This window comes from Coffea arabica, chromosome 11e, assembly GCF_036785885.1.
Source record: "Coffea arabica cultivar ET-39 chromosome 11e, Coffea Arabica ET-39 HiFi, whole genome shotgun sequence".
NCBI classification, from domain to species: domain Eukaryota; kingdom Viridiplantae; phylum Streptophyta; class Magnoliopsida; order Gentianales; family Rubiaceae; genus Coffea; species Coffea arabica.
In genome coordinates, this window is record NC_092331.1 from 33,662,228 (window position 1) to 33,680,802 (window position 18,575).

The 18,575-nt window shown below is 42.6% G+C and overlaps 35 non-coding genes across 35 annotated transcripts; all 35 read left to right on the plus strand.

Annotated features, from left to right (window-relative positions):
* Positions 1 to 130: 130 nt before the first annotated feature.
* Positions 131 to 249, plus strand: LOC140024054 (5S ribosomal RNA). The gene has a single exon (XR_011828026.1). It is a non-coding gene; the product is annotated as a 5S ribosomal RNA (ribosomal RNA).
* Positions 250 to 665: 416 nt separating this feature from the next.
* LOC140023962 (5S ribosomal RNA) lies at positions 666 to 784 on the plus strand. Its single transcript, XR_011827928.1, has one exon. It is a non-coding gene; the product is annotated as a 5S ribosomal RNA (ribosomal RNA).
* Positions 785 to 1,201: 417 nt separating this feature from the next.
* Positions 1,202 to 1,320, plus strand: LOC140032520 (5S ribosomal RNA). Its single transcript, XR_011836446.1, has one exon. It is a non-coding gene; the product is annotated as a 5S ribosomal RNA (ribosomal RNA).
* A 416-nt stretch (positions 1,321 to 1,736) lies between these two features.
* On the plus strand, positions 1,737 to 1,855 carry LOC140024300 (5S ribosomal RNA). Its single transcript, XR_011828273.1, has one exon. It is a non-coding gene; the product is annotated as a 5S ribosomal RNA (ribosomal RNA).
* A 417-nt stretch (positions 1,856 to 2,272) lies between these two features.
* On the plus strand, positions 2,273 to 2,391 carry LOC140022679 (5S ribosomal RNA). The gene has a single exon (XR_011826658.1). It is a non-coding gene; the product is annotated as a 5S ribosomal RNA (ribosomal RNA).
* Positions 2,392 to 2,808: 417 nt separating this feature from the next.
* LOC140032521 (5S ribosomal RNA) lies at positions 2,809 to 2,927 on the plus strand. The gene has a single exon (XR_011836447.1). It is a non-coding gene; the product is annotated as a 5S ribosomal RNA (ribosomal RNA).
* Positions 2,928 to 3,343: 416 nt separating this feature from the next.
* Positions 3,344 to 3,462, plus strand: LOC140024301 (5S ribosomal RNA). Its single transcript, XR_011828274.1, has one exon. It is a non-coding gene; the product is annotated as a 5S ribosomal RNA (ribosomal RNA).
* A 416-nt stretch (positions 3,463 to 3,878) lies between these two features.
* LOC140032178 (5S ribosomal RNA) lies at positions 3,879 to 3,997 on the plus strand. The gene has a single exon (XR_011836103.1). It is a non-coding gene; the product is annotated as a 5S ribosomal RNA (ribosomal RNA).
* Positions 3,998 to 4,413: 416 nt separating this feature from the next.
* On the plus strand, positions 4,414 to 4,532 carry LOC140024302 (5S ribosomal RNA). The gene has a single exon (XR_011828275.1). It is a non-coding gene; the product is annotated as a 5S ribosomal RNA (ribosomal RNA).
* Positions 4,533 to 4,949: 417 nt separating this feature from the next.
* On the plus strand, positions 4,950 to 5,068 carry LOC140024055 (5S ribosomal RNA). Its single transcript, XR_011828027.1, has one exon. It is a non-coding gene; the product is annotated as a 5S ribosomal RNA (ribosomal RNA).
* A 416-nt stretch (positions 5,069 to 5,484) lies between these two features.
* On the plus strand, positions 5,485 to 5,603 carry LOC140023963 (5S ribosomal RNA). The gene has a single exon (XR_011827929.1). It is a non-coding gene; the product is annotated as a 5S ribosomal RNA (ribosomal RNA).
* A 417-nt stretch (positions 5,604 to 6,020) lies between these two features.
* On the plus strand, positions 6,021 to 6,139 carry LOC140032522 (5S ribosomal RNA). Its single transcript, XR_011836448.1, has one exon. It is a non-coding gene; the product is annotated as a 5S ribosomal RNA (ribosomal RNA).
* Positions 6,140 to 6,555: 416 nt separating this feature from the next.
* Positions 6,556 to 6,674, plus strand: LOC140024304 (5S ribosomal RNA). Its single transcript, XR_011828277.1, has one exon. It is a non-coding gene; the product is annotated as a 5S ribosomal RNA (ribosomal RNA).
* Positions 6,675 to 7,090: 416 nt separating this feature from the next.
* LOC140024056 (5S ribosomal RNA) lies at positions 7,091 to 7,209 on the plus strand. Its single transcript, XR_011828028.1, has one exon. It is a non-coding gene; the product is annotated as a 5S ribosomal RNA (ribosomal RNA).
* A 416-nt stretch (positions 7,210 to 7,625) lies between these two features.
* Positions 7,626 to 7,744, plus strand: LOC140024057 (5S ribosomal RNA). The gene has a single exon (XR_011828029.1). It is a non-coding gene; the product is annotated as a 5S ribosomal RNA (ribosomal RNA).
* Positions 7,745 to 8,160: 416 nt separating this feature from the next.
* On the plus strand, positions 8,161 to 8,279 carry LOC140024305 (5S ribosomal RNA). The gene has a single exon (XR_011828278.1). It is a non-coding gene; the product is annotated as a 5S ribosomal RNA (ribosomal RNA).
* Positions 8,280 to 8,696: 417 nt separating this feature from the next.
* Positions 8,697 to 8,815, plus strand: LOC140032523 (5S ribosomal RNA). The gene has a single exon (XR_011836449.1). It is a non-coding gene; the product is annotated as a 5S ribosomal RNA (ribosomal RNA).
* A 416-nt stretch (positions 8,816 to 9,231) lies between these two features.
* On the plus strand, positions 9,232 to 9,350 carry LOC140024306 (5S ribosomal RNA). The gene has a single exon (XR_011828279.1). It is a non-coding gene; the product is annotated as a 5S ribosomal RNA (ribosomal RNA).
* Positions 9,351 to 9,767: 417 nt separating this feature from the next.
* On the plus strand, positions 9,768 to 9,886 carry LOC140024745 (5S ribosomal RNA). The gene has a single exon (XR_011828721.1). It is a non-coding gene; the product is annotated as a 5S ribosomal RNA (ribosomal RNA).
* A 416-nt stretch (positions 9,887 to 10,302) lies between these two features.
* Positions 10,303 to 10,421, plus strand: LOC140032524 (5S ribosomal RNA). The gene has a single exon (XR_011836450.1). It is a non-coding gene; the product is annotated as a 5S ribosomal RNA (ribosomal RNA).
* A 417-nt stretch (positions 10,422 to 10,838) lies between these two features.
* Positions 10,839 to 10,957, plus strand: LOC140032525 (5S ribosomal RNA). Its single transcript, XR_011836451.1, has one exon. It is a non-coding gene; the product is annotated as a 5S ribosomal RNA (ribosomal RNA).
* Positions 10,958 to 11,373: 416 nt separating this feature from the next.
* Positions 11,374 to 11,492, plus strand: LOC140024307 (5S ribosomal RNA). Its single transcript, XR_011828280.1, has one exon. It is a non-coding gene; the product is annotated as a 5S ribosomal RNA (ribosomal RNA).
* Positions 11,493 to 11,909: 417 nt separating this feature from the next.
* LOC140024058 (5S ribosomal RNA) lies at positions 11,910 to 12,028 on the plus strand. Its single transcript, XR_011828030.1, has one exon. It is a non-coding gene; the product is annotated as a 5S ribosomal RNA (ribosomal RNA).
* A 416-nt stretch (positions 12,029 to 12,444) lies between these two features.
* On the plus strand, positions 12,445 to 12,563 carry LOC140031901 (5S ribosomal RNA). Its single transcript, XR_011835826.1, has one exon. It is a non-coding gene; the product is annotated as a 5S ribosomal RNA (ribosomal RNA).
* A 417-nt stretch (positions 12,564 to 12,980) lies between these two features.
* On the plus strand, positions 12,981 to 13,099 carry LOC140024089 (5S ribosomal RNA). The gene has a single exon (XR_011828061.1). It is a non-coding gene; the product is annotated as a 5S ribosomal RNA (ribosomal RNA).
* Positions 13,100 to 13,516: 417 nt separating this feature from the next.
* Positions 13,517 to 13,635, plus strand: LOC140032526 (5S ribosomal RNA). The gene has a single exon (XR_011836452.1). It is a non-coding gene; the product is annotated as a 5S ribosomal RNA (ribosomal RNA).
* A 417-nt stretch (positions 13,636 to 14,052) lies between these two features.
* On the plus strand, positions 14,053 to 14,171 carry LOC140032527 (5S ribosomal RNA). The gene has a single exon (XR_011836453.1). It is a non-coding gene; the product is annotated as a 5S ribosomal RNA (ribosomal RNA).
* A 416-nt stretch (positions 14,172 to 14,587) lies between these two features.
* LOC140024034 (5S ribosomal RNA) lies at positions 14,588 to 14,706 on the plus strand. Its single transcript, XR_011828005.1, has one exon. It is a non-coding gene; the product is annotated as a 5S ribosomal RNA (ribosomal RNA).
* A 416-nt stretch (positions 14,707 to 15,122) lies between these two features.
* Positions 15,123 to 15,241, plus strand: LOC140022680 (5S ribosomal RNA). The gene has a single exon (XR_011826659.1). It is a non-coding gene; the product is annotated as a 5S ribosomal RNA (ribosomal RNA).
* Positions 15,242 to 15,657: 416 nt separating this feature from the next.
* On the plus strand, positions 15,658 to 15,776 carry LOC140022681 (5S ribosomal RNA). Its single transcript, XR_011826660.1, has one exon. It is a non-coding gene; the product is annotated as a 5S ribosomal RNA (ribosomal RNA).
* A 417-nt stretch (positions 15,777 to 16,193) lies between these two features.
* Positions 16,194 to 16,312, plus strand: LOC140032529 (5S ribosomal RNA). Its single transcript, XR_011836455.1, has one exon. It is a non-coding gene; the product is annotated as a 5S ribosomal RNA (ribosomal RNA).
* A 417-nt stretch (positions 16,313 to 16,729) lies between these two features.
* On the plus strand, positions 16,730 to 16,848 carry LOC140024060 (5S ribosomal RNA). Its single transcript, XR_011828032.1, has one exon. It is a non-coding gene; the product is annotated as a 5S ribosomal RNA (ribosomal RNA).
* A 416-nt stretch (positions 16,849 to 17,264) lies between these two features.
* LOC140031902 (5S ribosomal RNA) lies at positions 17,265 to 17,383 on the plus strand. The gene has a single exon (XR_011835827.1). It is a non-coding gene; the product is annotated as a 5S ribosomal RNA (ribosomal RNA).
* Positions 17,384 to 17,800: 417 nt separating this feature from the next.
* Positions 17,801 to 17,919, plus strand: LOC140024061 (5S ribosomal RNA). Its single transcript, XR_011828033.1, has one exon. It is a non-coding gene; the product is annotated as a 5S ribosomal RNA (ribosomal RNA).
* Positions 17,920 to 18,335: 416 nt separating this feature from the next.
* On the plus strand, positions 18,336 to 18,454 carry LOC140032180 (5S ribosomal RNA). Its single transcript, XR_011836105.1, has one exon. It is a non-coding gene; the product is annotated as a 5S ribosomal RNA (ribosomal RNA).
* The last annotated feature ends 121 nt before the right edge of the window (positions 18,455 to 18,575 follow it).

An 18,575-nucleotide genomic window follows, 5' to 3' on the forward strand; every position in this document is an offset into this window, starting at 1 on the left:
TGAAAGCAAATAAATAAAAGGATAATAGGAAAATGCTTGAATTGACGCTTAAAATGAATTTCGGTCTAGAAAAGCCACACTGCTTCGCAGGACGGGGTAGTTTAAAAGAATAAAGCGAAAGGAATATGGCGGGTGCGATCATACCAGCACTAATGCACCGGATCCCATCAGAACTTCGAAATTAAGCGTGTTTGGGCGAGAGTAGTATTTGGATTGGTGACCCCCTGGGAAGTCCTCGTGTTGCACCCCTCTCTTTTTTGTTTCGAAATCCAAATTTCCTATTCGTTCTTTATCCAGTAGTAATTTAGCTCCGTCGGAACGATTGCTTAATATTTTGCTTCTTGTCGAAGCGTGAAGGAGGATCTGAAGGCGCGAGACAAATCAGGAACGGTACGGTTCGATCAAAGCCCGGATCGTCGCTCAAATTTGTCGGCGCAAATGTATCAGCGCAAGCGTGAAGGATTGATTTCATGATAATTTAGAGTTGCGGGATGATGGAAAAAAACAGGGGGCAAATCAATAACAAAAAAAAATATGAAAGCAAATAAATAAAAGGATAATAGGAAAATGCTTGAATTGACGCTTAAAATGAATTTCGGTCTAGAAAAGCCACACTGCTTCGCAGGACGGGGTAGTTTAAAAGAATAAAGCGAAAGGAATATGGCAGGTGCGATCATACCAGCACTAATGCACCGGATCCCATCAGAACTTCGAAATTAAGCGTGTTTGGGCGAGAGTAGTACTTGGATTGGTGACCCCCTGGGAAGTCCTCGTGTTGCACCCCTCTCTTTTTTGTTTCGAAATCCAAATTTCCTATTCGTTCTTTATCCTGTAGTAATTTAGGTCCTTCGGAGCAATTGCTTTATATTTTGCTTCTTCTCGAAGCATGAAGGCGGATCTGAAGGCGCGAGACAAATCAGGAACGGTACGGCTCGATCAAAGCCCGGATCGTCGCTCAAATTTATCGGCGCAAATGTATCAGCGCAAGCGTGAAGGATTGATTTCATGATAATTTAGAGTTGCGGGATGATGGAAAAAAACAGGGGGCAAATCAATAACAAAAAAAAAATATGAAAGCAAATAAATAAAAGGATAATAGGAAAATGCTTGAATTGACGCTTAAAATGAATTTCGGTCTAGAAAAGCCACACAGCTTCGCAGGACGGGGTAGTTTAAAAGAATAACGCGAAAGGAACATGGCGGGTGCGATCATACCAGCACTAATGCACCGGATCCCATCAGAACTCCGAAGTTAAGCATGCTTGGGCGAGAGTAGTGCTAGGATGGGTGACCCCCTGGGAATTCCTCTTGTTGCACCCCTCTCTTTTTTGTTTCGAAATTCAAATTTTCTATTCGTTCTTTATCCTGTAGTAATTTAGCTCCGTCGGAACGATTGCTTAATATTTTGCTTCTTGTCGAAGCGTGAAGGAGGATCTGAAGGCGCGAGACAAATCAGGAACGGTACGGCTCGATCAAAGCCCGGATCGTCGCTCAAATTTGTCGGCGCAAATGTATCAGTGCAAGCGTGAAGGATTGATTTCATGATAATGTAGAGTTGCGGGATGATGGAAAAAAACAGGGGGCAAATCAATAACAAAAAAAATTATGAAAGCAAATAAATAAAAGGATAATAGGAAAATGCTTGAATTGACGCTTAAAATGAATTTCGGTCTAGAAAAGCCACACTGCTTCGCAGGACGGGGTAGTTTAAAAGAATAAAGCGAAAGGAGTATGGCGGGTGCGATCATACCAGCACTAATGCACCGGATCCCATCAGAACTTCGAAATTAAGCGAGTTTGGGCGAGAGTAGTACTTGGATTGGTGACCCCCTGGGAAGTCCTCGTGTTGCACCCCTCTCTTTTTTGTTTCGAAATCCAAATTTCCTATTCGTTCTTTATCCTGTAGTAATTTAGCTCTGTCGGAACGATTGCTTAATATTTTGCTTCTTGTCGAAGCGTGAAGGAGGATCTGAAGGCGCGAGACAAATCAGGAACGGTACGGCTCGATCAAAGCCCGGATCGTCGCTCAAATTTGTCGGCGCAAATGTATCAGCGCAAGCGTGAAGGATTGATTTCATGATAATTTAGAGTTGCGGGATGATAGAAAAAAACAGGGGGCAAATCAATAACAAAAAAAAAATATGAAAGCAAATAAATAAAAGGATAATAGGAAAATGCTTGAATTGACGCTTAAAATGAATTTCGGTCTAGAAAAGCCACACTGCTTCGCAGGACGGGGTAGTTTAAAAGAATAAAGCGAAAGGAATATGGCGGGTGCGATCATACCAGCACTAATGCACCGGATCCCATCAGAACTTCGAAATTAAGCGTGTTTGGGCGAGAGTAGTACTTGGATTGGTGACCCCCTGGGAAGTCCTCGTGTTGCACCCCTCTCTTTTTTGTTTCGAAATCCAAATTTCCTATTCGTTCTTTATCCTGTAGTAATTTAGCTCCGTCGGAACGATTGCTTTATATTTTGCTTCTTCTCGAAGCATGAAGGCGGATCTGAAGGCGCGAGACAAATCAGGAACGGTACGGCTCGATCAAAGCCCGGATCGTCGCTCAAATTTATCGGCGCAAATGTATCAGCGCAAGCGTGAAGGATTGATTTCATGATAATTTAGAGTTGCGGGATGATGGAAAAAAACAGGGGGCAAATCAATAACAAAAAAAAAATATGAAAGCAAATAAATAAAAGGATAATAGGAAAATGCTTGAATTGACGCTTAAAATGAATTTCGGTCTAGAAAAGCCACACAGCTTCGCAGGACGGGGTAGTTTAAAAGAATAACGCGAAACGAACATGGCGGGTGCGATCATACCAGCACTAATGCACCGGATCCCATCAGAACTCCGAAGTTAAGCATGCTTGGGCGAGAGTAGTGCTAGGATGGGTGACCCCCTGGGAATTCCTCTTGTTGCACCCCTCTCTTTTTTGTTTCGAAATTCAAATTTTCTATTCGTTCTTTATCCTGTAGTAATTTAGCTCCGTCGGAACGATTGCTTAATATTTTGCTTCTTGTCGAAGCGTGAAGGAGGATCTGAAGGCGCGAGACAAATCAGGAACGGTACGGCTCGATCAAAGCCCGGATCGTCGCTCAAATTTGTCGGCGCAAATGTATCAGTGCAAGCGTGAAGGATTGATTTCATGATAATGTAGAGTTGCGGGATGATGGAAAAAAACAGGGGGCAAATCAATAACAAAAAAAATTATGAAAGCAAATAAATAAAAGGATAATAGGAAAATGCTTGAATTGACGCTTAAAATGAATTTCGGTCTAGAAAAGCCACACTGCTTCGCAGGACGGGGTAGTTTAAAAGAATAAAGCGAAAGGAATATGGCGGGTGCGATCATACCAGCACTAATGCACCGGATCCCATCAGAACTTCGAAATTAAGCGAGTTTGGGCGAGAGTAGTACTTGGATTGGTGACCCCCTGGGAAGTCCTCGTGTTGCACCCCTCTCTTTTTTGTTTCGAAATCCGAATTTCCTATTCGTTCTTTATCCTGTAGTAATTTAGCTCTGTCGGAACGATTGCTTAATATTTTGCTTCTTGTCGAAGCGTGAAGGAGGATCTGAAGGCGCGAGACAAATCAGGAACGGTACGGCTCGATCAAAGCCCGGATCGTCGCTCAAATTTGTCGGCGCAAATGTATCAGCGCAAGCGTGAAGGATTGATTTCATGATAATTTAGAGTTGCGGGATGATGGAAAAAAACAGGGGGCAAATCAATAACAAAAAAAAATATGAAAGCAAATAAATAAAAGGATAATAGGAAAATGCTTGAATTGACGCTTAAAATGAATTTCGGTCTAGAAAAGCCACACTGCTTCGCAGGACGGGGTAGTTTAAAAGAATAAAGCGAAAGGAACATGGCGGGTGCGATCATACCAGCACTAATGCACCGGATCCCATCAGAACTTCGAAGTTAAGCATGCTTGGGCGAGAGTAGTGCTAGGATGGGTGACCCCCTGGGAAGTCCTCGTGTTGCACCCCTCTCTTTTTTGTTTCGAAATCCAAATTTCCTATTCGTTCTTTATCCAGTAGTAATTTAGCTCCGTCGGAACGATTGCTTAATATTTTGCTTCTTGTCGAAGCGTGAAGGAGGATCTGAAGGCGCGAGACAAATCAGGAACGGTACGGCTCGATCAAAGCCCGGATCGTCGCTCAAATTTGTCGGCGCAAATGTATCAGTGCAAGCGTGAAGGATTGATTTCATGATAATGTAGAGTTGCGGGATGATGGAAAAAAACAGGGGGCAAATCAATAACAAAAAAAATTATGAAAGCAAATAAATAAAAGGATAATAGGAAAATGCTTGAATTGACGCTTAAAATGAATTTCGGTCTAGAAAAGCCACACTGCTTCGCAGGACGGGGTAGTTTAAAAGAATAAAGCGAAAGGAATATGGCGGGTGCGATCATACCAGCACTAATGCACCGGATCCCATCAGAACTTCGAAATTAAGCGAGTTTGGGCGAGAGTAGTACTTGGATTGGTGACCCCCTGGGAAGTCCTCGTGTTGCACCCCTCTCTTTTTTGTTTCGAAATCCAAATTTCCTATTCGTTCTTTATCCTGTAGTAATTTAGCTCTGTCGGAACGATTGCTTAATATTTTGCTTCTTGTCGAAGCGTGAAGGAGGATCTGAAGGCGCGAGACAAATCAGGAACGGTACGGCTCGATCAAAGCCCGGATCGTCGCTCAAATTTGTCGGCGCAAATGTATCAGCGCAAGCGTGAAGGATTGATTTCATGATAATTTAGAGTTGCGGGATGATGGAAAAAAACAGGGGGCAAATCAATAACAAAAAAAAAATATGAAAGCAAATAAATAAAAGGATAATAGGAAAATGCTTGAATTGACGCTTAAAATGAATTTCGGTCTAGAAAAGCCACACTGCTTCGCAGGACGGGGTAGTTTAAAAGAATAAAGCGAAAGGAATATGGCGGGTGCGATCATACCAGCACTAATGCACCGGATCCCATCAGAACTTCGAAATTAAGCGTGTTTGGGCGAGAGTAGTATTTGGATTGGTGACCCCCTGGGAAGTCCTCGTGTTGCACCCCTCTCTTTTTTGTTTCGAAATCCAAATTTCCTATTCGTTCTTTATCCAGTAGTAATTTAGCTCCGTCGGAACGATTGCTTAATATTTTGCTTCTTGTCGAAGCGTGAAGGAGGATCTGAAGGCGCGAGACAAATCAGGAACGGTACGGTTCGATCAAAGCCCGGATCGTCGCTCAAATTTGTCGGCGCAAATGTATCAGCGCAAGCGTGAAGGATTGATTTCATGATAATTTAGAGTTGCGGGATGATGGAAAAAAACAGGGGGCAAATCAATAACAAAAAAAAATATGAAAGCAAATAAATAAAAGGATAATAGGAAAATGCTTGAATTGACGCTTAAAATGAATTTCGGTCTAGAAAAGCCACACTGCTTCGCAGGACGGGGTAGTTTAAAAGAATAAAGCGAAAGGAATATGGCAGGTGCGATCATACCAGCACTAATGCACCGGATCCCATCAGAACTTCGAAATTAAGCGTGTTTGGGCGAGAGTAGTACTTGGATTGGTGACCCCCTGGGAAGTCCTCGTGTTGCACCCCTCTCTTTTTTGTTTCGAAATCCAAATTTCCTATTCGTTCTTTATCCTGTAGTAATTTAGGTCCTTCGGAGCAATTGCTTTATATTTTGCTTCTTCTCGAAGCATGAAGGCGGATCTGAAGGCGCGAGACAAATCAGGAACGGTACGGCTCGATCAAAGCCCGGATCGTCGCTCAAATTTATCGGCGCAAATGTATCAGCGCAAGCGTGAAGGATTGATTTCATGATAATTTAGAGTTGCGGGATGATGGAAAAAAACAGGGGGCAAATCAATAACAAAAAAAAAATATGAAAGCAAATAAATAAAAGGATAATAGGAAAATGCTTGAATTGACGCTTAAAATGAATTTCGGTCTAGAAAAGCCACACAGCTTCGCAGGACGGGGTAGTTTAAAAGAATAACGCGAAACGAACATGGCGGGTGCGATCATACCAGCACTAATGCACCGGATCCCATCAGAACTCCGAAGTTAAGCATGCTTGGGCGAGAGTAGTGCTAGGATGGGTGACCCCCTGGGAATTCCTCTTGTTGCACCCCTCTCTTTTTTGTTTCGAAATTCAAATTTTCTATTCGTTCTTTATCCTGTAGTAATTTAGCTCCGTCGGAACGATTGCTTAATATTTTGCTTCTTGTCGAAGCGTGAAGGAGGATCTGAAGGCGCGAGACAAATCAGGAACGGTACGGCTCGATCAAAGCCCGGATCGTCGCTCAAATTTGTCGGCGCAAATGTATCAGTGCAAGCGTGAAGGATTGATTTCATGATAATGTAGAGTTGCGGGATGATGGAAAAAAACAGGGGGCAAATCAATAACAAAAAAAATTATGAAAGCAAATAAATAAAAGGATAATAGGAAAATGCTTGAATTGACGCTTAAAATGAATTTCGGTCTAGAAAAGCCACACTGCTTCGCAGGACGGGGTAGTTTAAAAGAATAAAGCGAAAGGAATATGGCGGGTGCGATCATACCAGCACTAATGCACCGGATCCCATCAGAACTTCGAAATTAAGCGAGTTTGGGCGAGAGTAGTACTTGGATTGGTGACCCCCTGGGAAGTCCTCGTGTTGCACCCCTCTCTTTTTTGTTTCGAAATCCGAATTTCCTATTCGTTCTTTATCCTGTAGTAATTTAGCTCTGTCGGAACGATTGCTTAATATTTTGCTTCTTGTCGAAGCGTGAAGGAGGATCTGAAGGCGCGAGACAAATCAGGAACGGTACGGCTCGATCAAAGCCCGGATCGTCGCTCAAATTTGTCGGCGCAAATGTATCAGCGCAAGCGTGAAGGATTGATTTCATGATAATTTAGAGTTGCGGGATGATGGAAAAAAACAGGGGGCAAATCAATAACAAAAAAAAATATGAAAGCAAATAAATAAAAGGATAATAGGAAAATGCTTGAATTGACGCTTAAAATGAATTTCGGTCTAGAAAAGCCACACTGCTTCGCAGGACGGGGTAGTTTAAAAGAATAAAGCGAAAGGAATATGGCGGGTGCGATCATACCAGCACTAATGCACCGGATCCCATCAGAACTTCGAAATTAAGCGTGTTTGGGCGAGAGTAGTATTTGGATTGGTGACCCCCTGGGAAGTCCTCGTGTTGCACCCCTCTCTTTTTTGTTTCGAAATCCAAATTTCCTATTCGTTCTTTATCCAGTAGTAATTTAGCTCCGTCGGAACGATTGCTTAATATTTTGCTTCTTGTCGAAGCGTGAAGGAGGATCTGAAGGCGCGAGACAAATCAGGAACGGTACGGCTCGATCAAAGCCCGGATCGTCGCTCAAATTTGTCGGCGCAAATGTATCAGTGCAAGCGTGAAGGATTGATTTCATGATAATGTAGAGTTGCGGGATGATGGAAAAAAACAGGGGGCAAATCAATAACAAAAAAAATTATGAAAGCAAATAAATAAAAGGATAATAGGAAAATGCTTGAATTGACGCTTAAAATGAATTTCGGTCTAGAAAAGCCACACTGCTTCGCAGGACGGGGTAGTTTAAAAGAATAAAGCGAAAGGAATATGGCGGGTGCGATCATACCAGCACTAATGCACCGGATCCCATCAGAACTTCGAAATTAAGCGTGTTTGGGCGAGAGTAGTATTTGGATTGGTGACCCCCTGGGAAGTCCTCGTGTTGCACCCCTCTCTTTTTTGTTTCGAAATCCAAATTTCCTATTCGTTCTTTATCCAGTAGTAATTTAGCTCCGTCGGAACGATTGCTTAATATTTTGCTTCTTGTCGAAGCGTGAAGGAGGATCTGAAGGCGCGAGACAAATCAGGAACGGTACGGCTCGATCAAAGCCCGGATCGTCGCTCAAATTTGTCGGCGCAAATGTATCAGTGCAAGCGTGAAGGATTGATTTCATGATAATGTAGAGTTGCGGGATGATGGAAAAAAACAGGGGGCAAATCAATAACAAAAAAAATTATGAAAGCAAATAAATAAAAGGATAATAGGAAAATGCTTGAATTGACGCTTAAAATGAATTTCGGTCTAGAAAAGCCACACTGCTTCGCAGGACGGGGTAGTTTAAAAGAATAAAGCGAAAGGAATATGGCGGGTGCGATCATACCAGCACTAATGCACCGGATCCCATCAGAACTTCGAAATTAAGCGAGTTTGGGCGAGAGTAGTACTTGGATTGGTGACCCCCTGGGAAGTCCTCGTGTTGCACCCCTCTCTTTTTTGTTTCGAAATCCAAATTTCCTATTCGTTCTTTATCCTGTAGTAATTTAGCTCTGTCGGAACGATTGCTTAATATTTTGCTTCTTGTCGAAGCGTGAAGGAGGATCTGAAGGCGCGAGACAAATCAGGAACGGTACGGCTCGATCAAAGCCCGGATCGTCGCTCAAATTTGTCGGCGCAAATGTATCAGCGCAAGCGTGAAGGATTGATTTCATGATAATTTAGAGTTGCGGGATGATGGAAAAAAACAGGGGGCAAATCAATAACAAAAAAAAAATATGAAAGCAAATAAATAAAAGGATAATAGGAAAATGCTTGAATTGACGCTTAAAATGAATTTCGGTCTAGAAAAGCCACACAGCTTCGCAGGACGGGGTAGTTTAAAAGAATAACGCGAAAGGAACATGGCGGGTGCGATCATACCAGCACTAATGCACCGGATCCCATCAGAACTCCGAAGTTAAGCATGCTTGGGCGAGAGTAGTGCTAGGATGGGTGACCCCCTGGGAATTCCTCTTGTTGCACCCCTCTCTTTTTTGTTTCGAAATTCAAATTTTCTATTCGTTCTTTATCCTGTAGTAATTTAGCTCCGTCGGAACGATTGCTTAATATTTTGCTTCTTGTCGAAGCGAGAAGGAGGATCTGAAGGCGCGAGACAAATCAGGAACGGTACGGCTCGATCAAAGCCCGGATCGTCGCTCAAATTTGTCGGCGCAAATGTATCAGTGCAAGCGTGAAGGATTGATTTCATGATAATGTAGAGTTGCGGGATGATGGAAAAAAACAGGGGGCAAATCAATAACAAAAAAAATTATGAAAGCAAATAAATAAAAGGATAATAGGAAAATGCTTGAATTGACGCTTAAAATGAATTTCGGTCTAGAAAAGCCACACTGCTTCGCAGGACGGGGTAGTTTAAAAGAATAAAGCGAAAGGAATATGGCGGGTGCGATCATACCAGCACTAATGCACCGGATCCCATCAGAACTTCGAAATTAAGCGAGTTTGGGCGAGAGTAGTACTTGGATTGGTGACCCCCTGGGAAGTCCTCGTGTTGCACCCCTCTCTTTTTTGTTTCGAAATCCAAATTTCCTATTCGTTCTTTATCCTGTAGTAATTTAGCTCTGTCGGAACGATTGCTTAATATTTTGCTTCTTGTCGAAGCGTGAAGGAGGATCTGAAGGCGCGAGACAAATCAGGAACGGTACGGCTCGATCAAAGCCCGGATCGTCGCTCAAATTTGTCGGCGCAAATGTATCAGCGCAAGCGTGAAGGATTGATTTCATGATAATTTAGAGTTGCGGGATGATGGAAAAAAACAGGGGGCAAATCAATAACAAAAAAAAAATATGAAAGCAAATAAATAAAAGGATAATAGGAAAATGCTTGAATTGACGCTTAAAATGAATTTCGGTCTAGAAAAGCCACACTGCTTCGCAGGACGGGGTAGTTTAAAAGAATAAAGCGAAAGGAATATGGCGGGTGCGATCATACCAGCACTAATGCACCGGATCCCATCAGAACTTCGAAATTAAGCGTGTTTGGGCGAGAGTAGTATTTGGATTGTTGACCCCCTGGGAAGTCCTCGTGTTGCACCCCTCTCTCTTTTGTTTCGAAATCCAAATTTCCTATTCGTTCTTTATCCAGTAGTAATTTAGCTCCGTCGGAACGATTGCTTAATATTTTACTTCTTGTCGAAGTGTGAAGGAGGATCTGAAGGCGCGAGACAAATCAGGAACGGTACGGTTCGATCAAAGCCCGGATCGTCGCTCAAATTTGTCGGCGCAAATGTATCAGCGCAAGCGTGAAGGATTGATTTCATGATAATTTAGAGTTGCGGGATGATGGAAAAAAACAGGGGGCAAATCAATAACAAAAAAAAATATGAAAGCAAATAAATAAAAGGATAATAGGAAAATGCTTGAATTGACGCTTAAAATGAATTTCGGTCTAGAAAAGCCACACTGCTTCGCAGGACGGGGTAGTTTAAAAAAATAAAGCGAAAGGAACATGGCGGGTGCGATCATACCAGCACTAATGCACCGGATCCCATCAGAACTCCGAAGTTAAGCATGCTTGGGCGAGAGTAGTGCTAGGATGGGTGACCCCCTGGGAATTCCTCTTGTTGCACCCCTCTCTTTTTTGTTTCGAAATTCAAATTTTCTATTCGTTCTTTATCCTGTAGTAATTTAGCTCCGTCGGAACGATTGCTTAATATTTTGCTTCTTGTCGAAGCGTGAAGGAGGATCTGAAGGCGCGAGACAAATCAGGAACGGTACGGCTCGATCAAAGCCCGGATCGTCGCTCAAATTTATCGGCGCAAATGTATCAGCGCAAGCGTGAAGGATTGATTTTATGATAATTTAGAGTTGCGGGATGATGGAAAAAAACAGGGGGCAAATCAATAACAAAAAAAAAATATGAAAGCAAATAAATAAAAGGATAATAGGAAAATGCTTGAATTGACGCTTAAAATGAATTTCGGTCTAGAAAAGCCACACTGTTTCGCAGGACGGGGTAGTTTAAAAGAATAAAGCGAAAGGAACATGGCGGGTGCGATCATACCAGCACTAATGCACCGGATCCCATCAGAACTCCGAAGTTAAGCATGCTTGGGCGAGAGTAGTGCTAGGATGGGTGACCCCCTGGGAATTCCTCTTGTTGCACCCCTCTCTTTTTTGTTTCGAAATTCAAATTTTCTATTCGTTCTTTATCCTGTAGTAATTTAGCTCCGTCGGAACGATTGCTTAATATTTTGCTTCTTGTCGAAGCGTGAAGGAGGATCTGAAGGCGCGAGACAAATCAGGAACGGTACGGCTCGATCAAAGCCCGGATCGTCGCTCAAATTTGTCGGCGCAAATGTATCAGTGCAAGCGTGAAGGATTGATTTCATGATAATATAGAGTTGCGGGATGATGGAAAAAAACAGGGGGCAAATCAATAACAAAAAAAATTATGAAAGCAAATAAATAAAAGGATAATAGGAAAATGCTTGAATTGACGCTTAAAATGAATTTCGGTCTAGAAAAGCCACACTGCTTCGCAGGACGGGGTAGTTTAAAAGAATAAAGCGAAAGGAATATGGCGGGTGCGATCATACCAGCACTAATGCACCGGATCCCATCAGAACTTCGAAATTAAGCGAGTTTGGGCGAGAGTAGTACTTGGATTGGTGACCCCCTGGGAAGTCCTCGTGTTGCACCCCTCTCTTTTTTGTTTCGAAATCCAAATTTCCTATTCGTTCTTTATCCTGTAGTAATTTAGCTCTGTCGGAACGATTGCTTAATATTTTGCTTCTTGTCGAAGCGGGAAGGAGGATCTGAAGGCGCGAGACAAATCAGGAACGGTACGGCTCGATCAAAGCCCGGATCGTCGCTCAAATTTGTCGGCGCAAATGTATCAGCGCAAGCGTGAAGGATTGATTTCATGATAATTTAGAGTTGCGGGATGATGGAAAAAAACAGGGGGCAAATCAATAACAAAAAAAAAATATGAAAGCAAATAAATAAAAGGATAATAGGAAAATGCTTGAATTGACGCTTAAAATGAATTTCGGTCTAGAAAAGCCACACTGTTTCGCAGGACGGGGTAGTTTAAAAGAATAAAGCGAAAGGAATATGGCGGGTGCGATCATACCAGCACTAATGCACCGGATCCCATCAGAACTTCGAAATTAAGCGTGTTTGGGCGAGAGTAGTATTTGGATTGGTGACCCCCTGGGAAGTCCTCGTGTTGCACCCCTCTCTTTTTTGTTTCGAAATCCAAATTTCCTATTCGTTCTTTATCCAGTAGTAATTTAGCTCCGTCGGAACGATTGCTTAATATTTTGCTTCTTGTCGAAGTGTGAAGGAGGATCTGAAGGCGCGAGACAAATCAGGAACGGTACGGTTCGATCAAAGCCCGGATCGTCGCTCAAATTTGTCGGCGCAAATGTATCAGCGCAAGCGTGAAGGATTGATTTCATGATAATTTAGAGTTGCGGGATGATGGAAAAAAACAGGGGGCAAATCAATAACAAAAAAAAATATTAAAGCAAATAAACAAAAGGGTAAGAGAAAAATGCTTGAATTGACGCTTAAAATGAATTTCGGTCTAGAAAAGCCACACTGCTTCGCAGGACGGGATGGTTTAAAAGAATAAAGCGAAAGGAACATGGCGGGTGCGATCATACCAGCACTAATGCACCGGATCCCATCAGAACTCCGAAGTTAAGCATGCTTGGGCGAGAGTAGTACTAGGATGGGTGACCCCCTGGGAATTCCTCTTGTTGCACCCCTCTTTTTTTTGTTTCGAAATCCAAATTTCCTATTCGTTCTTTATCCTGTAGTAATTTAGCTCCGTCGGAACGATTGCTTAATATTTTGCTTCTTGTCGAAGCGTGAAGGAGGATCTGAAGGCGCGAGACAAATAAGGAACGGTACGGCTCGATCAAAGCCCGGATCGTCTCTCAAATTTGTCGGCGCAAATGTATCAGCGCAAGCGTGAAGGATTGATTTCATGATAATTTAGAGTTGCGGGATGATGGAAAAAAACAGGGGGCAAATCAATAACAAAAAAAAAATATGAAAGCAAATAAATAAAAGGATAATAGGAAAATGCTTGAATTGACGCTTAAAATGAATTTCGGTCTAGAAAAGCCACACTGCTTCGCAGGACGGGGTAGTTTAAAAGAATAAAGCGAAAGGAATATGGCGGGTGCGATCATACCAGCACTAATGCACCGGATCCCATCAGAACTTCGAAATTAAGCGTGTTTGGGCGAGAGTAGTACTTGGATTGGTGACCCCCTGGGAAGTCCTCGTGTTGCAGCCCTCTCTTTTTTGTTTCGAAATCCAAATTTCCTATTCGTTCTTTATCCAGTAGTAATTTAGCTCCGTCGGAACGATTGCTTAATATTTTGCTTCTTGTCGAAGCGTGAAGGAGGATCTGAAGGCGCGAGACAAATCAGGAACGGTACGGCTCGATCAAAGACCGGATCGTCGATCAAATTTGTCGGCGCAAATGTATCAGCGCAAGCGTGAAGGATTGATTTCATGATAATGTAGAGTTGCGGGATGATGGAAAAAAACAGGGGGCAAATCAATAACAAAAAAAAAATATGAAAGCAAATAAATAAAAGGATAATAGGAAAATGCTTGAATTGACGCTTAAAATGAATTTCGGTCTAGAAAAGCCACACTGCTTCGCAGGACGGGGTAGTTTAAAAGAATAAAGCGAAAGGAACATGGCGGGTGCGATCATACCAGCACTAATGCACCGGATCCCATCAGAACTCCGAAGTTAAGCATGCTTGGGCGAGAGTAGTGCTAGGATGGGTGACCCCCTGGGAATTCCTCTTGTTGCACCCCTCTCTTTTTTGTTTCGAAATTCAAATTTTCTATTCGTTCTTTATCCTGTAGTAATTTAGCTCCGTCGGAACGATTGCTTAATATTTTGCTTCTTGTCGAAGCGTGAAGGAGGATCTGAAGGCGCGAGACAAATCAGGAACGGTACGGCTCGATCAAAGCCCGGATCGTCGCTCAAATTTGTCGGCGCAAATGTATCAGCGCAAGCGTGAAGGATTGATTTTATGATAATTTAGAGTTGCGGGATGATGGAAAAAAACAGGGGGCAAATCAATAACAAAAAAAAAATATGAAAGCAAATAAATAAAAGGATAATAGGAAAATGCTTGAATTGACGCTTAAAATGAATTTCGGTCTAGAAAAGCCACACTGTTTCGCAGGACGGGGTAGTTTAAAAGAATAAAGCGAAAGGAACATGGCGGGTGCGATCATACCAGCACTAATGCACCGGATCCCATCAGAACTCCGAAGTTAAGCATGCTTGGGCGAGAGTAGTGCTAGGATGGGTGACCCCCTGGGAATTCCTCTTGTTGCACCCCTCTCTTTTTTGTTTTGAAATTCAAATTTTCTATTCGTTCTTTATCCTGTAGTAATTTAGCTCCGTCGGAACGATTGCTTAATATTTTGCTTCTTGTCGAAGCGTGAACGAGGATCTGAAGGCGCGAGACAAATCAGGAACGGTACGGCTCGATCAAAGCCCGGATCGTCGCTCAAATTTGTCGGCGCAAATGTATCAGCGCAAGCGTGAAGGATTGATTTCATGATAATGTAGAGTTGCGGGATGATGGAAAAAAACAGGGGACAAATCAATAACAAAAAAAATTATGAAAGCAAATAAATAAAAGGATAATAGGAAAATGCTTGAATTGACGCTTAAAATGAATTTCGGTCTAGAAAAGCCACACTGCTTCGCAGGACGGGGTAGTTTAAAAGAATAAAGCGAAAGGAATATGGCGGGTGCGATCATACCAGCACTAATGCACCAGATCCCATCAGAACTTCGAAATTAAGCGTGTTTGGGCGAGAGTAGTACTTGGATTGGTGACCCCCTGGGAAGTCCTCGTGTTGCACCCCTCTCTTTTTTGTTTCGAAATCCAAATTTCCTATTCGTTCTTTATCCTGTAGTAATTTAGCTCCGTCGGAACGATTGATTAATATTTTGCTTCTTGTCGAAGGGTGAAGGAGGATCTGAAGGCGCGAGACAAATCAGGAACGGTACGGCTCGATCAAAGCCCGGATCGTCGATCAAATTTGTCGGCGCAAATGTATCAGCGCAAGCGTGAAGGATTGATTTCATGATAATGTAGAGTTGCGGGATGATGGAAAAAAACAGGGGGCAAATCAATAACAAAAAAAATTATGAAAGCAAATAAATAAAAGGATAATAGGAAAATGCTTGAATTGACGCTTAAAATGAATTTCGGTCTAGAAAAGCCACACTGCTTCGCAGGACGGGGTAGTTTAAAAGAATAAAGCGAAAGGAATATGGCGGGTGCGATCATACCAGCACTAATGCACCGGATCCCATCAGAACTTCGAAATTAAGCGTGTTTGGGCGAGAGTAGTACTTGGATTGGTGACCCCCTGGGAAGTCCTCGTGTTGCACCCCTCTCTTTTTTGTTTCGAAATCCAAATTTCCTATTCGTTCTTTATCCTGTAGTAATTTAGCTCCGTCGGAACGATTGCTTAATATTTTGCTTCTTGTCGAAGGGTGAAGGAGGATCTGAAGGCGCGAGACAAATCAGGAACGGTACGGCTCGATCAAAGCCCGGATCGTCGATCAAATTTGTCGGCGCAAATGTATCAGCGCAAGCGTGAAGGATTGATTTCATGATAATGTAGAGTTGCGGGATGATGGAAAAAAACAGGGGGCAAATCAATAACAAAAAAAATTATGAAAGCAAATAAATAAAAGGATAATAGGAAAATGCTTGAATTGACGCTTAAAATGAATTTCGGTCTAGAAAAGCCACACTGCTTCGCAGGACGGGGTAGTTTAAAAGAATAAAGCGAAAGGAATATGGCGGGTGCGATCATACCAGCACTAATGCACCGGATCCCATCAGAACTTCGAAATTAAGCGTGTTTGGGCGAGAGTAGTACTTGGATTGGTGACCCCCTGGGAAGTCCTCGTGTTGCACCCCTCTCTTTTTTGTTTCGAAATCCAAATTTCCTATTCGTTCTTTATCCTGTAGTAATTTAGGTCCTTCGGAACAATTGCTTTATATTTTGCTTCTTCTCGAAGCATGAAGGCGGATCTGAAGGCGCGAGACAAATCAGGAACGGTACGGCTCGATCAAAGCCCGGATCGTCGATCAAATTTATCGGCGCAAATGTATCAGCGCAAGCGTGAAGGATTGATTTCATGATAATTTAGAGTTGCGGGATGATGGAAAAAAACAGGGGGCAAATCAATAACAAAAAAAAAATATGAAAGCAAATAAATAAAAGGATAATAGGAAAATGCTTGAATTGACGCTTAAAATGAATTTCGGTCTAGAAAAGCCACACTGCTTCGCAGGACAGGGTAGTTTAAAAGAATAAAGCGAAAGGAACATGGCGGGTGCGATCATACCAGCACTAATGCACCGGATCCCATCAGAACTCCGAAGTTAAGCATGCTTGGGCGAGAGTAGTGCTAGGATGGGTGACCCCCTGGGAATTCCTCTTGTTGCACCCCTCTCTTTTTTGTTTCGAAATTCAAATTTTCTATTCGTTCTTTATCCTGTAGTAATTTAGCTCCGTCGGAACGATTGCTTAATATTTTGCTTCTTGTCGAAGCGTGAAGGAGGATCTGAAGGCGCGAGACAAATCAGGAACGGTACGGCTCGATCAAAGCCCGGATCGTCGCTCAAATTTGTCGGCGCAAATGTATCAGCGCAAGCGTGAAGGATTGATTTCATGATAATTTAGAGTTGCGGGATGATGGAAAAAAACAGGGGGCAAATCAATAACAAAAAAAAAATATGAAAGCAAATAAATAAAAGGATAATAGGAAAATGCTTGAATTGACGCTTAAAATGAATTTCGGTCTAGAAAAGCCACACTGCTTCGCAGGACGGGGTAGTTTAAAAGAATAAAGCGAAAGGAATATGGCGGGTGCGATCATACCAGCACTAATGCACCGGATCCCATCAGAACTTCGAAATTAAGCGTGTTTGGGCGAGAGTAGTATTTGGATTGGTGACCCCCTGGGAAGTCCTCGTGTTGCACCCCTCTCTTTTTTGTTTCGAAATCCAAATTTCCTATTCGTTCTTTATCCAGTAGTAATTTAGCTCCGTCGGAACGATTGCTTAATATTTTGCTTCTTGTCGAAGTGTGAAGGAGGATCTGAAGGCGCGAGACAAATCAGGAACGGTACGGTTCGATCAAAGCCCGGATCGTCGCTCAAATTTGTCGGCGCAAATGTATCAGCGCAAGCGTGAAGGATTGATTTCATGATAATTTAGAGTTGCGGGATGATGGAAAAAAACAGGGGGCAAATCAATAACAAAAAAAAATATTAAAGCAAATAAACAAAAGGGTAAGAGAAAAATGCTTGAATTGACGCTTAAAATGAATTTCGGTCTAGAAAAGCCACACTGCTTCGCAGGACGGGATGGTTTAAAAGAATAAAGCGAAAGGAACATGGCGGGTGCGATCATACCAGCACTAATGCACCGGATCCCATCAGAACTCCGAAGTTAAGCATGCTTGGGCGAGAGTAGTACTAGGATGGGTGACCCCCTGGGAATTCCTCTTGTTGCACCCCTCTTTTTTTTGTTTCGAAATCCAAATTTCCTATTCGTTCTTTATCCTGTAGTAATTTAGCTCCGTCGGAACGATTGCTTAATATTTTGCTTCTTGTCGAAGCGTGAAGGAGGATCTGAAGGCGCGAGACAAATCAGGAACGGTACGGCTCGATCAAAGCCCGGATCGTCTCTCAAATTTGTCGGCGCAAATGTATCAGCGCAAGCGTGAAGGATTGATTTCATGATAATTTAGAGTTGCGGGATGATGGAAAAAAACAGGGGGCAAATCAATAACAAAAAAAAAATATGAAAGCAAATAAATAAAAGGATAATAGGAAAATGCTTGAATTGACGCTTAAAATGAATTTCGGTCTAGAAAAGCCACACTGGTTCGCAGGACGGGGTAGTTTAAAAGAATAAAGCGAAAGGAATATGGCGGGTGCGATCATACCAGCACTAATGCACCGGATCCCATCAGAACTTCGAAATTAAGCGTGTTTGGGCGAGAGTAGTATTTGGATTGGTGACCCCCTGGGAAGTCCTCGTGTTGCACCCCTCTCTTTTTTGTTTCGAAATCCAAATTTCCTATTCGTTCTTTATCCAGTAGTAATTTAGCTCCGTCGGAACGATTGCTTAATATTTTGCTTCTTGTCGAAGTGTGAAGGAGGATCTGAAGGCGCGAGACAAATCAGGAACGGTACGGTTCGATCAAAGCCCGGATCGTCGCTCAAATTTGTCGGCGCAAATGTATCAGCGCAAGCGTGAAGGATTGATTTCATGATAATTTAGAGTTGCGGGATGATGGAAAAAAACAGGGGGCAAATCAATAACAAAAAAAAATATTAAAGCAAATAAACAAAAGGGTAAGAGAAAAATGCTTGAATTGACGCTTAAAATGAATTTCGGTCTAGAAAAGCCACACTGCTTCGCAGGACGGGATGGTTTAAAAGAATAAAGCGAAAGGAACATGGCGGGTGCGATCATACCAGTACTAATGCACCGGATCCCATCAGAACTCCGAAGTTAAGCATGCTTGGGCGAGAGTAGTACTAGGATGGGTGACCCCCTGGGAATTCCTCTTGTTGCACCCCTCTTTTTTTTGTTTCGAAATCCAAATTTCCTATTCGTTATTTATCCTGTAGTAATTTAGCTCCGTCGGAACGATTGCTTAATATTTTGCTTCTTGTCGAAGCGTGAAGGAGGATCTGAAGG